The following is a 15231-nucleotide window of genomic DNA, read 5'->3' as shown; positions in this document are numbered from 1 at the left end:
CTTTAATCGCACGTCTATCATTAGAGAATCCGCATCGTGTGATCAAAAACGGAGAACGTGCATGAATTTGTTACAGAATTTGTCCAAGATTTTATTGGGAATGTTTTGTACAGTGTTGACGATCTAAATAGCTTAATTTAGCTTAAAACCGTGTAATTGCAGGGTTAAAGATACGAGCTATACGAGATGAAGCCTGCGATCGGAGCGTCCGTATGCTCTATGTTTACAAAACCGCAAGAACGGAAGCGAAATGCTATCAGTCAAACACGTCAGAGTTAATGTATTGTTCTGATGACTGAAGGAAAATTTTACTTAACGGTTCTATCTTAAGGGTGAGCTGAGGTTGTGTATAATTAGTTTAGTAGAGAGTGAGTGTAAGAGAGAGAGTGAGTGATGTAGAAAAAAGGAAATAAAGAATTAACAGGTGCTGTGAATTGAGGATGTGCAGGGAAAAAAAAGTATATTTAAAGCAGATGAATGAGTATTAGAAGCCGGGAAAGGTGAGGTTACCTTCACGTGTTTCCTGGAGGATGCAGTAGAGGTGTGTGTGTGACTTCCTGTATACATATATACACTTATATAAAATGTACATATATACACACGGTTGTGTGTAGTTTTAGAAACATCTGGGACTTGAATTTTCAGTGTGCACATGATAGATGTGCTATATAATGTAATTTAGAAACAGGTGGATTACACTAATTTTACACTAAATATGAAACTTATTCACTTCGACTGAACATTAAATGAATCTCAGAACTGAGACAGTATTAAACAGTCAGTAACAGAGGCCCCTGTGAGAATCAGAACCTCAGCTTTAATCAGTGTTGTGGAATGTGATACGATCAAATCAACAAGTTAGTATATTTGACTTGTACTCTAAACCGGTTATCTAGGAATTGTTGTAGGGGAAAAAACTACTTGAGTCCAGCGCTTTCCTTTAACTGGAGCTGAAACTTGTTAAAGCGTTTTTGGCCTTTTGTCAACCCTACAGTGCACGTCCTCGAGGCGCGTTCACTGTTCACGTTTTCCTACAAAATGTCACCTCCTATAATAACACGAGCACTGCTTTTTTATTTATTTAAATATTTTACATATACGGATTATATACTTTCTGTACATTTACAAAAGGCTGGTGTAGATTTAACAGATTTTAAACAGAATCCATCTGTCCAAGTCGAGACTTTCTGTAATATATCCAGAAGTAGAGGACAAGTCTGATAAATGCCATGGCTCTCCCTGTCATCTTGGCCATATGTTTTTCTTTTGCCCAGATCGCTATGGTTTTTGGACTGGTTTCTTTACTGTCATGTCCACTATTCTCAGAGTAGATTTAAAACCTTGCCCACTCATTGCTATATTTGGGATTCCTGATGCCTCAGTTCTATTATGCTGTGTACAAAAAGATATTATCACTTTCACATCCATAATAGCAAGACGTTCCTGCGACTGGTTCGTGTAAATAACTCGTACAGTCAGGCAGGTGTTGGTTGTTTAAAGAAACCTTTTATTTAACAAAAACAACAATAACTACAACAACAACAAAAAAACAACACCTCTCTTCCACCTCCTTCTGAAAACACACAGACGAAATAGAAATCACATGCTGCAAGGACACAGCCAGGTTCTGTTTTACATACACCTGAGAGGAGATAAACCAGCTGAACTTTCTAATCTTACATTAAACATCCAACAAGCAGCTTTCGGGTCACAGTGAGATATTAATGACAAGTTCCTGTAACGCTTCTTCTGCTTTAAACTCGAACCTGAGGGTTACGACGCCATCTCGAACTAAAACAACTTCTATCTACAAAGCTCCAGTGCAGAAGAGTTACTCTGACCGGGGTGGAGTATTTCAGTGTAGTACCTTCTGATCGGCGATCAGCCTGCCATCATGCAGCTCACCTGCCTTAATCCCGTCCTTCGCTGCACGTTAAACGCAGTCAGTGAAACCGGTTCGAAAGGAACCTGTAGAGAGAGAGACAGAGAATAAGAGTGAATAAGTTCAGACGTTACTTTAACGTATCTGTGATCTGAGTGATGAGTGCCTTGACCTCGGACATGATCTGCCTAGCGAGGTAGGAAGTAAGGTTAAACACGGTGACTGTAAATAAACACTTATAAAACACAGGTGTTGACTCAGAGTGTTCACTTACTCTAAGCGCCGAAATTGCCGCCTTAGATTACGGATCCTGGCGCGCCGAGTCGCTTGTCTCTGATCCTGAGCTGCCAACCCCTACAGGAACACACAGGTCTTTTAAACTCATGCACTTCTTTTTACATCTAAACCATCATCCACGTACAGAACACACACCCTCTGCAAACAATATAAACAATAAAATAAAACAGGAATGTGTTGGAATAAAACTAAAAAAAATAGACAGGTTTTAATTAGATGAACTGTGCATCCTTACCTCCGGGTCTGGAGCTGCAGCATGTCGGCCGTGCCCTACGTCACGGTATGGTGCATTTCCTTCACCCTGTCCTTCTTACAGGAACACACGGGTCTTTTAAACTCACAAACTTCGTTTTACATCTCCATCAGAAGACGCAGTAGGCCTAATCAAAGGCCAGATAGGTCATCTAGTCCAGATACCTTTTTGCACCATTGACTGAACAAGTAAGCAAATAAATAATATTTTATATTCATTTCAGATCTGTTGCACTTTTATTATTATTATTAAATTATTCAACTGTTGGTTAAAGGCGCAAAAAAAGGAATCCACAATGCAATTAATGATTAACCAATTTAAATCTAATACATTTATTTTCTAGTATTTCCCCCCAGAAGTTTATGTAAATATAAATAAAAGCTTCTCATTGTTGCCAGATTGAACAATCGAGTGCAATTTGAAACGTTTTTTTTTCTTCTGTGCATTAATTAGTTCATTATGAATTTAATCACAGGTTGCTATGATTTATTCCTAAAATATATTTATTACTAAAATAAAAAAGGAAATCCAGTAGGCAATGATGTCAATAATTAATACATTTAAATCGAATAAAACTATTTTAGTATTTTCCTCCAGATATTGTACACTTAAAAAAAAGAAGTAAAATAGACAAAGAAAAACACAGCTTCTCATTGTTGCCAGATTGAGAGACTGAATGCAAATTACATATAAATAATTTTATTAGCTCATTATTTGGTTACACTTTGTTCTGATTTATTCCCAAAATGGAAATAGGAATTTCCCTGCTGAAAAAAACAATCACAACGGAAACCCTCGTAGAATCTGTAATGTCCCTGTAGGTCTACTGGTAATTTGTTGCTTTGGTGGCATGTTATGTCTAGTGGATACCATTAAGAACCAATAATGGTACTGGTTTTAATGGTTAACAAATTAACATGCGTTCTCCATTTTTGATCACACGATGCGGATTCTCTAATGATAGACGTGCGATTAAAGAAAATGACCACATCCTCAATCCTTACATCATCAATCAGCATGATCCGGGGTTGTGTAGAAAGCGGGCTTGTATGAACACAGGTGTGTGAGTGAGTGGGGGCCACGCTGCTGAAGTGCACTTTGTGACTCACGATGAAGTCGTACCTGACAAATCAAGCCATCAGCGTTTAAAACACACCGAACGCAACCTGAAGCTGCGATCAGAAAGACCACCAGAGAAAGAGAAAAAGAACGATGAACTATGCCTGAACACACCACTCTGGTTACGTGACTTCGCCGTCGATGACCGTTCCGGGAGGAGGGTTGCTCGGTCAACGATTTTCATTATCGATTATTATCAACTATTATGGATTAGTTGTTGCAGCTCTATTTGCAACACATTATACTAAGCATTGTGTGGTATTTGAAGATGTTTGTTCAAGGTAATGCAGTTAATACCCATTGCAGTTCTTTATACTTCGAGGTTATTACTCAGATAATAAATGTATTTGAGTGAGGACATTTATCACCTGTGTGCTTTTTCTGCATTGTTATTAGCATATGTACTGTATGATTTAATAAAATAATCATTAGCCATTACGTTGTTATTCTGATTACTCTGGGTGTGTGTGTGAGTGAGTTCATGCTCTTGGGTGTGTGTGCTGTGTGCTGCACTTCCTCTTTTTGGTCAGGCCCTGCCTGCTGTAGTTAACTTTTAAGAGACATTGTCTATAAGGAAGAGAGCGTGACTCTGTTCTTTCCCTTATTCTCAATAAATTCTCATTCTCCATATTTTATTGCCCTTGTGTTTTATTTCTATCAAAAATCTTCTCCAACACTGATAACGATCGGTTTGATGAGACCTGAGCCAGGAGAGGACCGTTCCCTTAATGCCAACAACATTTTCTAATCTATCTAGCGCAGAGGTGCCCAAACTTTTTCCTGTGAAGGGCCAAGTTTGGCCCGCAGGCCCTAGTTTGGGCACCTCTGATCTAGCGTGTAGCGGAGCGTTGATTCGGTCGCATGATTGAGTTCTATCGGATCAGACGGTGATCCAAATCTAATTGATGTTTCTGCGAGGTTATTTATGAAGCTCGGTGCAGTAGCTGATGTGTAGGTACGTTTTACGCGGTAGCGAGGCGAGGTGGAAATATGATCCATACGTATTATGAATGAGATAAGAATGATCGGAGACAACTTCAGACTGTGGAAGTGTTATAATATTTTCTATATTTAATCCGTACGTATGAGGTCAAGAGTGTGACCACCATTATGAGTAGGTCCGATTGCGTTCTGATTAATCCCTACTGAATCTAAGATGGACACAACCGCTGTTCTCAGAGGGTCTTCTGGGTTATCAAAGTGAATATTAAAATCACAGACGATTAATGCTTTATCTACAGACACAACCAGGTTTGAGACAAAGTCTGCAAATTCACTAAGAAATTCAGCATATGGCCCTGGGGGTTTGTAAATAATAATTAGAGGAATTAACTTATTTTTTGTGGCTACATAACTTATACTGGTATAAAGAATTTCAAAAGAATTAAATTTATGACTAGGTTTGTGTGTGACGACTAGATTTTGACTATGGATGAGTCCAACACCTCGTCCTCTCCCAGTTGAACGAGGCTGATGTACATAACTGTATCCAGGAGGACTGGCTTCATTTAATGCTATGTACTCGTTTGGTTTAATCCAAGTTTCCGTTAAAAACATTAAATTACATTCCTGATCAGTAATGATGTCGTTAACAATAAGAGCCTTAGACGCAAGAGATCTAATGTTTAATAGTCCTAGCTTCAGATTAAAGGTGCTGGATGTGCATTCAGTATGATCTAATTTTAGGTTAATTAGGTTAGTAAAACAAACATTCTGAAATTGTCTATGTATTTGTATAGCTCGGGGAACAGACACAGTCTCTATAGAATGTACTACAGGTGTTGGACTATTAATTGAACATTGCTTATGATGAACGTTGTTATTGTAGATGATGTGCTTACGGTAAACAGTCACTTGGAGTGTAGCGTCTTGGAGATGTTTTCAGACAGCAGTTCCGCTCCGAGGCTGCTGGGGTGCAGGCCATCAGGACGAAACAACCTAGGACGCTCCCAGAACTGATTCCAGTTATTAACAAACAGCAGATTCTGTTCATTACACTGTGAGGGAAATTGTTCGTTTTTACTTTGAAATAGTTTTATTCTTGTTCTGTTTCATTCTCATGTGAGGATAACGACTCAGAAGGCCATGTGATGTCACTGAGATCAGTACAGAATGTTTATCCGCTTACAGAGACACAAACATGTTCTTCTGTTCAATGTTCGCCTAAACATCATCTAAGATCCTAAAACAAAGCCTGTTTGAACTGCCTCAAACTGCTTCGGTACACAGAATGATGTCATGCTCTGCGTTTCATAAAGTGAGGGAAAAAAGTATTTGATCCCCTGCTGATTTTGTACGTTTGCCCACTGACAAAGAAATGATCAGTCTATAATTTTAATGGTAGATTTATTTGAACAGTGAGACACAGAATAACAACAAGAAAATCCAGAAAAACGCATGTCAAAAATGTTATAAATTAATTTGCATTTTAATGAGGGAAATAAGTATTTGACCCCCTCTCAATCAGAAAGATTTCTGGCTCTCAGGTGTCTTTTATACAGGTTTGTTTGCTATTTGGTTTGGTTTCACTTCACAAAAACTAATTTTCACTTTCACCTCCAAAACATCTTTGGCTGTAGGGCATGCACGGTCAAAAACGTACTCGTAAGACTTTTTTCCTTTATTGATCAGAAATACGGCAATGGAGAAGGGCAAACAAACCTTTTCTGCATAAAAGTGTGCATATAAAGTCACCCAAGCACAACGAACACAGAGCTGGCTCTAAATAAATAATTATATTAGTAAAAAATTTTGTGCATCACATCCAGCATATATTTTCTCATTGTTTAAAAAAAATAAATAAAAAATCCAGAACACATTGAATTTCTGTAGTTCTACAGCTCTGTCCTTTGTCCTTGGATGTTCTTCGATTTTGGTCCATTCCTGATTGTAATGGCTGTGTTCTCGCTGGGAAAAACCAACCAGATTCACTTTAACACTACGTAAGTGGAAGACCCCAAAGAATCTGAATTTGAATATGACTGTCTTCCCTTGAACACTAGTGACAGCAAACAGGAGCTGTAACAACTTCATGCCAAAAGTGATCCTGCGGAAGGTTATATAGTTAATGATCACTCTCCCATGTTGCTGATGTAAAGCTGTTCTCCTCCACACCGCTACAACACCGTACTGTTTATGCGCATAAATGATCTATACCAGGATCTGTCACTGCAAAGTTTTACTACAGTAAAACTTTATACGAAATGATATAACTAAGTGCATACTTGTCTTCTTACATACTTGGAAGTGATTTTGTTTCTATACCTAGTTTGAGAGTTTTTATTATTCTTTAATTACAACTTGTGGAACCTATTGCACTAGAGCTAATTTTAAAATCAGACTCTTAGCAGCGTGTTTCTCTCTTTTTTTGTTGATAATGGCTGTGACAGATAATTAGGAAGGTCTATTTTAATTTAGCACACAGCCCCTCAATTTTTTAATGTGAAGGAAAATAAATGGCCGTGAAAATAGAATTGATTAAAATTCAGATTTAGTTTTCTTCAGAAATTGAATTACATTTCAGATTGCTGTTCAGCATCCAGATAGCTTTGGTCTGCATATTTTGCGTACAGATGTACTAGTTAATATTGGTCAGGTATGAGTAAAATGTCTACACTGTTATCTTTGTATTAGTATTATTATTTTTTTAAACAAACATTTTCTTAGCAGCATTGACTGCAGGACTTGTGTATAATCCAAAGCCTTTTTCAGGAAACTGATAGTCTGTGTTACGCCACAGAAAACTCGCGGCCGCAATACTCAGAGCGCGGCGCCGCTTACGGACATGGCGGGCGGGGACTACACTTCCCAGCCATGACCGCGCTCAAGTTCACCTGAGTATTGATCACCAACACCTGTGCAGCTGACGAAGTTATAAAAGGCCTCGTTAAGCGGCGCGAAGTAAACGCTTAGTTCTTGTGATTTAGTGGTATTACCAAGCCTTAGAGTTAATCTAGTTTTTCCCCGGTATTTGGACTTTCCTGCCTGTTATACCCCGTTATGATTCCTCGCTTTATCCCAGTTGGATTGGTCGCTGATATTCGTCTGTTTTCTGCTATTCATCTCACGTCGCTCCTGTACTCGCCGCCCTGCCCGTCTGCGCTTGTCTCCAGCAGGTGGCGTGACAATCTGTGTTGCTGCTAACAGAAACAGGGTTTTACTGATGTTTTCTAAGCTGCAGACTTTGCCTGTTCAACTCGGTTCAGGTCTTATGGCTGTTCAGTACACACCAGGATAATTCATGCACGTATGCAGAGCCTCACTCACGCAATCTGCGCTGCATGCACGCGCGCACACCTACACACCGACGAGAATAGCAGTCTCATTTACTCCCCCACCTCCCATGATGCATGCTTTTATTAGAGAGCTGGAGTCTAGAGATTAGCACTTATTTCCTGAGGCTTAGACCAGTTTATTTTATTTTAGTCAGACCGTATTTCAAATGACTGACATCATATTTTATTTTATTTTTTTTAACGAATACTAAATCAATAAATATAATCATCAATTTCCTAGGTTGTCAATTAGCAACTGTGCATATGCACGTTTCATTGGATCGAATGTGATGTAACAATATGTTTTGATTGTTTCTGCACATTAGGAAACCCTAGTGGTTTTAAAACTGTGTAATAGCTGATTGTGTAAATTTTTCTGGATGACCATCTATTGATGTTTTTTTCATCAGAAGTAAGATGACTGAAGAATCAGGAGACCAAGAGTCTGGTTATAATAAAAAGAGACAGTTTATTGCGTTCACAAAGACAACTTGAGCACTCTATAGTCTAAACAAAAGTTGGACATGGCAGATTTTTTATTTACTGACTTTTTTTGATGTGTATGTGCACATATGTCCAAGAAGAAAAACATGGGCAAGAAACTGAAGTTAACAAAGATAATAAAACAATTTGGAATGCCCTGAACAAGTAAGAAACCACTGGTGTATTAAGCAACAGACATGAAACAGTTCAGCTAATAAAAACAACAGCTGATGACAGAAACATTATGAGAGCTGTGAAGAAAAACCCCAAAACAACAGTCAGTTACATCACCAACAACTTCCACAGGACAGGTGTGCCATGTCTTCTTTGAATCCACCATTCAAAGGCCATACCAAGATGCAAACCACTCATCAGCAGTAAGAATCAGAAAGCCAGAAAAAAAATACAGAAATGAGCCACAGACCTTCTGGAACCAAGATTAACCTTTACCAAAATGATAGAAAGGCCAAATTGTATATAAATAAAGGATCTGCTCTTTATCAAAAACATACAAGTTCAACTGTGAAACATGATGGAGGTAGTGTCATGGTATGGGCTTGCATGCCTGCGTCTGGAACAGGCTCACTAATCTTTATTGATTTAGATTACCTTTAGCATTTATTGATGATTTAAATCACGATGTTAGAAGCAGAATGAATTCAGAAGTTTACAGGAACATTTTGCCTACCAATTTATAGAGAAATGCATCCAAATGAATTGGGAGGAAATTTATCATACAGAAAGACAATGATCCAACTCAACAAAGGACTTTATCAGGGTGGAAAAGTGGAAGGTTTTAGACTGGCCAAGTCAATCACCAGACCTTAACCCAATAGAGCAGCATTTCACCTCCTGAGGAGGTGACTGAATGGAGAAACCCCCTGAAAGAAAGAACAAACAAAAGGAGCTGTTGTAAAAGTCTGGAACAGCATCACAAAAGAAGAAACCAGCAATTTGGTGATGTCAATGAATTTGCAGGCTTGATGCAGTTATTGCAAACAAGGGATATAGCCACAAATTTTTATTTACTCTAATTCGCTTCAGATAAGGAACTTATCTGTTCCTATAATTTTGCTTGGCCAAAAATTTCTTTAAAAAAACTCAAAATGATCTCAAAACCAAACGTCTTTGTTCTATGAAACAAATAAATTAATTGGCCTTGCCGTTCCAGTAGTTTCGGAGGGGACTGGATGTATCAAATCAGCATAATATTGTGGTAATACTGTAGTAATTATGACTTCAGTGCTTAAAACAAGGTCAGCTCTATGCTAAGAGTGGATCGTATTACACTGGTCCTGACCAAAGATGATTTGTTTTTCATAATGCACTTTTAGTTGATCTGTTATCTAGAGGTTTTAGCCACAGGCATGTTTCATAAATTGTCATTTTCTGACCAGCTGCAAGTTGAATGACACACTTTACATGTGTCACCGGCAGCAAATAAAGACGACAAAGATGTAGAATTTTCACTGCAATGTATATGCACACACAGTCATAAACTCCTTAAAAATCATATTTATGTATTTATTTATTTATTATGCACACCACTCAGAAAAGTATAAAATTGTTTTGCTCTACTTTGTGCAACTGTATCTCTTCACTATCTTCTTAGACCTTTTGTAATGCTCTATGCCTTCCATAATGAACAGTGGCATGAGCAGCCGATTGCTTGGCAAGTTGTTTACCTTATATGGTAGCTTGGGTGTGTTTCTTTATATAAATGTGTGGTCGTGCACAAGCATATCAATATAGAATGCATGGGATTTATCAATGGCCAATGCATACAGCTGTGCATACTCTCGTGCTATAAATACCAATTTTCTTATGTGTATTTACACGTTCATAGAAAGTGCATGCACACTTTGATAGATGAACCACTGGTCTAGTGGTGTTTTATACTTGAACAAGCTTTGTTTGCTTGGCTCTAAATCACTAGTTTAACTTCATATGACCCACTGCTCCAAATGTTACTAGAACAATTTCAGCACATGGCCAAAACACAAGGTAAAATAGTTTTTCTCCAGCCAGGATATTAAAGAAGGCTCTATATGCTCTCTCTGTAGCTGGCATTGAGTTTTTGTGCAGTGCCTGATGAAACTGCTCTGTCTGGCAAGTCTCTGTAGTGTAATAATCCAAAGACCAAAGAGCCGAAGCTGAGTGCCGCCATACGGATTGTGCCCGAGTGGTCCAGATACGATAGTGAGATCAAGCAGCTCCTGAAGCAGGTCAAAGGTCAGAAAGAGAGCAGAAAGTTGTCTGCCTCACAGACACAGTGTACAGGTGAGCCAGATCTAACATCTCCTCCTTTCATGACCAAAATGCTGTAAGTTTGGTATGTATTTAGTTGCACGTTACTTTTCAAAATGTTTCCCTCATGCATCATGGTAACATTGCAGCTATTTTCAGAAGTGTGATTTGTCAGTTTCTACAGGCAGCTGTCGTGATGAACTTTAGCACCTTTTGAGAGGAAAGAGTGACGTTTGCAACTAAAACCCTCTTGTATAGCTCTACAAGTGCACAGAGAGATCCACAAACTGAACCAGGACGTATTACACTGGCCCCGAACTCTGCAGAAGAGGAAGAAAAGAGACATTTTAAAAACATTTCAGTTTTCTATTTATGAATCTTGATGGCTGAAGTCTATATTTTAAAGGTACAATAGGTCACATTATCTATCAGAACATGTAAGACTAATCCTTTTGTAACAGAACTGAAGGTAAAGAAGCCAGAACACCTTGTCTGTAGTGAACCAGTAATATTCAAAAGATTCAAACTGTGTATATTTAACCTTTTTTCTTTGTGTTATATGTCTGCTCTGCTGCACATAAAATAATGCCAAGTCTCTTAGGAAGGAAAGGTTAAGGATTGTGTTTTGTTGTCATCTTATGGTCAGTTTTGGAAAATTGCATTGATGAGTATCTAGGGAAAATGCATCTGCACATTCCTCAGTAATTTCTTACGATAAATTCTTGAATCATTCAACACTATAAGCTCACGATGAGTTCGTCTGTTGCATCACTGTTAGATGTTTACACAAAAGGGGAGTTTTAAGTGAAATATTAATATTAATCAAGCTGTACATGATTTTTGTATCATGTGTAACTTATTCCTCCATTACAGTGAAGAGGAAATTGAAAATCATTGCAATATGATTGAACAAATCAGAGAGGATGTCAGAGTGGGGGAATATGTGTAAAAGTAACCCCAACACATGCACAAGCTTTACAATTTATTTATCCACATCATGAATTATTCCTGTGTTTCCATTTGATTTCAAGCCCTTTAAAGTATAAAAGCCATGCTGTGTTTGTGACACTCCATGCTGACCTGTTTTTTTTTTCTTTTCTTCTTTTTTTCTTTTCTTTTTAAGCTTGGAAGTGGAAGGATGTGAATTTTCTCAGGAATAAAATGTTTATCATTCATCAGTGGTCGCTTGCAATTAGAGTTCATAATTGTTCTAAAAATACTAACAATACATGCAGGCCTGACATACACTTATGTTAATTTTGTAATAACTGTATAAAGTAAACTTATACTGTATGTGTCGCGACAGACCGACAGCCGGCGCACAAGGAACTAAAATCGCTCCTCCCGCGACTGCCGCGCTGGCGCTGAAGAGACAGCCCCGCTTCAATGTTTTGGACAGTCGGAAAGCACGTGGAGGTGGGGCGGAGCCGCCGACGCACCCTCGGGCGATGAATGGGTACACACATGAAAATTCCACCATCCAGCAGACGAAGGGAGAGTATAAAAGGCTGCTCTTCCGCTCGAAAGGAGAGCGTCCTCTCACATGAAGTGTGACTGACTTACTGCCAGCTATCAGTATTGTGTGTTTTCTTTCAGACTACCCGGACCCGAGCGAATCCTCCACTCCCTAGCTACAAAAGCGGCGTTGCCTGACTGCTGAGAAGAGCTCCTGTTTCTCCGGAAAGCCCCGGCACGACTCTGGCAACCCCGCAATACACTGACCTCTCACCACACGCTGTCACGCCCACACGTAAGCACACGCGAGCACACACACACACCCTCTAGAACGTTATAAATAAATTTTTTAAAAATTCACTTGTTAACGTTACGACGGCCTCCCGTGTGTCTGTCTCCACCCACAGGCTGAGCGAAGTCCTCGGCGGAGCATGAAGGCAGAGCGACGACCACAGCTGGGCAGACAGGCTGAGCGAAGTCCTCGGCGGAGCATGAAAGCGGAGTGACGACCACAGCCAGGTAGGCAGGCTGAGTGAAGTCCTCGGCAGAGCATGAAAGCGGAGCGACGTCCTCGGCGGAGCGACGTCCTCGGCAGGGCAGGGAAGCAGGGTGACATCCTCGGCTGAACAGGGAAACAGAGCGCTGTACTCAGGAAAGCGAAGTCCCCTGTGAGGCCCAGGAGAGGAGCGTGGGTCTCCGTGAGTCCAGGGAGAGGAACGAAGCTCTCCTCGAAGCAGGAGGGGGGACCGATGTTCGCCATGGAGCAGAGAGGCTGAGCGACGACCTCAGCCGAGCAGGGAGGCTGAGCGACGTCCACAGCTGAACAGGAGGACTGAGCGACGACCACAGCCAGGCAGACTGGCTGAGCGAAGTCCTCGGCGGAGCAGGAAAGCGGAGCGACGACCACAGCCGGGCAGGCAGGCTGAGCGAAGTCCTCGGCGGAGCATGAAGGCGGAGCGACGACCACAGCCGGGCAAGCAGGCTGAGCGAAGTCCTCGGCAGAGCATGAAGGCAGAGCGACGTCCTCGGCGGAGCAGGAAAGCAGAGCGACGTCCTCGGCTGAACAGGGGAACAGAGCGCTGTACTCAGCAGAGCAGGGAAGCAGGGCGACGTCCTCGTCGGAGCATGAAAGCGGAGCGACGTCCCCGGCTGAACTGGAGGGCGGAGCGACGTCCTTGGCTGAGCAGGAAGGCAGAGCGATGTCCTCGGCTGAGCAGGAAGGCAGAGCGATGTCCTCGGCTGAGCAGGAAGGCAGAGTGACCTACTCAGCGGAGCCTGCAAGCTGAAATTGGCTGGTCATGTCAGCAGTCTGGGATGTGAGCAGAGCTTGGTTGTCCGTGTCAAGACACTTGGTTGTGCATGTCAGCAGACTCGGGCATGAGCAGAACTTGGCTATGTGTGTCAGCAGACTCGGGCTTTGGCAGAACTTGGGTGGTTGTGTCGGTAGTCTTGGGTGTGGGCTGAACTTGGGCGACCGGGTCGGTAGACTTGGACGTGGGCTGAACTTGGGCGATCGGGTCGGTAGACTCGGGCGTGAGCAGAACTTGGTCGGCCGTATCAGTAGACTTGGGTGTGACATCAGGAACTTGAGACTTGACCTGGACTTCAGAGACTGGACTTGGACCTCAGAGACATGAGACTTGACTTGGACCTCAGGGACTTGAGACTTGACTTGGACTTGGACCTCAGGGACTTGAGATTTGACTTGGATTTCAGAGACTTGATACTTGACTTGGACTTCAGAGACTAGAGACTTGACTTGGACCTCAGGGTTGAGCTCTGGTGCTGGAGCCTCCCTGTTGACCTCTAGATGGAGCTCGGCAGGTGAGCCCACCTCGTGGGTCTCAGGTTCGAGATCTGAAGTCGCCAGCTTAACCTCCGGCTGGGGCTCTGCATGAGCCTGTAGTAGTGAGTAAACGGCAGGGCAGGTTTGCCTGCCAGACTTACCCCCCGAAAAATTGTTCTAGCTCGACCCTCACCTCCGGACTCCCGAACCGCATCATGAACTCCCCCACAAACTGTTCCGGGACTACATGAATCGGAGCCATTGCTTCTCCTCTGGCTTAGGGTCTAACAGGCTGGAGAAATAGAATTGACAGTCTACCAGAAAATATTCAGGGGCACCGAAAAATCCGTCAAATGGGTCAGAAAGCTCCATAAATGTCCATTGTGGGAAGTGGACTGAGTCCATAGTGCGGACGGTTGGCGTCGACTTCCGGGTTCTGCGTTTTCTCCGTTCTCCTGCTGCATCCATGTTTAGGCGGAAGATTCTGTCACGTATCGTGACGGAGCGGAGATAGGACGGATGCAATTACAGTATGAACAGTTCTTTATTTTAAAAGAGAGACAGGCAGACAAATCCAAAACGTGATCCAAAAACGTAATCCAAAACAGGCGAAGGTCAGGCGATCGGCAAACAGGCATACACAGGGTTAAACATGAATCAAGGTCGTGGTCACGGAAAACAGGGTCGGTAAACTAAACGAGAAACATCAACTATGACGAGGAACTGGGAGCGGATAATCCAGCGTGAACGAACTCTAAACATGGACCGTGACTATGACTACTATACGAACTAATCTAACTCTACGATAATCTTCCGTGTTGTGTGCTGGGAGGCGCGCGGTATATATGTGGACATGATCAGCGTCTAAACTGCTAGCAGCTGAGGGCAATACAGACACACGTGAAATCCCAGCCAATGACAGAACAGGGAGGAGACCTGATAGAAACATAAACAAAACACACGTGTCCAGATGTCACTACTGTCAACAATGGAAAAGCAGGTGCTTGCGCATTCGCGCTTAGAGCACGCTGCTTCAAGGGGAAATCATGACACTCGATGACTTTGCTTAGATCCGGTAAAGCGGATTTAGACTTGCCCGTGGCCAGGTAGACGGTGGCTCTTCTGTAGTAGGCCAAGTATTTTTTTGGGTCACCGTCTACACACGGATGTCAGAAAGTGGTCGGTTAAGATTCAGACAGAATATATTTTTTTGCAGAAATAAAGAAATGATTGCTGGTGACTTTCTGAGAAAAGCTCACCGACTCACCAACAGCTGCATGGAAATGGGAAAGTGCGTCGGCCAGCTGTCCGGCAGCCAGGAGCTTCTTCCCCATCTCCAGGTGCTTCTCGACACTGTTCTCACTGCTGCATAGCACTCTTTTAATCAAAAGTAAACTCAGGCCAGGATATAGTAAAGTAAAAATATAGTGACAAA

The 15231-nt window shown here is 41.7% G+C and overlaps 2 long non-coding RNA genes across 3 annotated transcripts; one reads left to right on the top strand and one right to left on the bottom strand.

Annotated features, from left to right (window-relative positions):
* Nucleotides 1-1486: 1486 nt before the first annotated feature.
* On the bottom strand, nt 1487-3951 carry LOC108261309 (uncharacterized). The gene is made up of 4 exons (XR_008395349.1): nt 2415-3951; nt 2157-2236; nt 1868-1968; nt 1487-1573 (listed from the first exon to the last, which is right to left on the bottom strand). It is a non-coding gene; the product is annotated as an uncharacterized LOC108261309 (long non-coding RNA).
* Nucleotides 3952-7248: 3297 nt separating this feature from the next.
* LOC128631153 (uncharacterized) lies at nt 7249-15231 on the top strand. Of its 2 annotated transcripts, XR_008395362.1 has the most exons (4): nt 7249-7666; nt 11862-12305; nt 12418-14902; nt 15013-15231. It is a non-coding gene; the product is annotated as an uncharacterized LOC128631153 (long non-coding RNA). The 2 variants fall into 2 exon arrangements; XR_008395361.1 differs by lacking the exons at nt 11862-12305; nt 12418-14902; nt 15013-15231 and adding exons at nt 10423-10588; nt 10731-11789 and having other exon boundaries at nt 7427-7666.

The sequence above is a fragment of the Ictalurus punctatus genome, unplaced genomic scaffold (genome assembly GCF_001660625.3).
Source record: "Ictalurus punctatus breed USDA103 unplaced genomic scaffold, Coco_2.0 tig00005203, whole genome shotgun sequence".
In the NCBI taxonomy this organism is placed as follows: Eukaryota; Metazoa; Chordata; class Actinopteri; order Siluriformes; family Ictaluridae; genus Ictalurus; species Ictalurus punctatus.
This window is presented reverse-complemented; position numbering and strand designations above follow the sequence as displayed.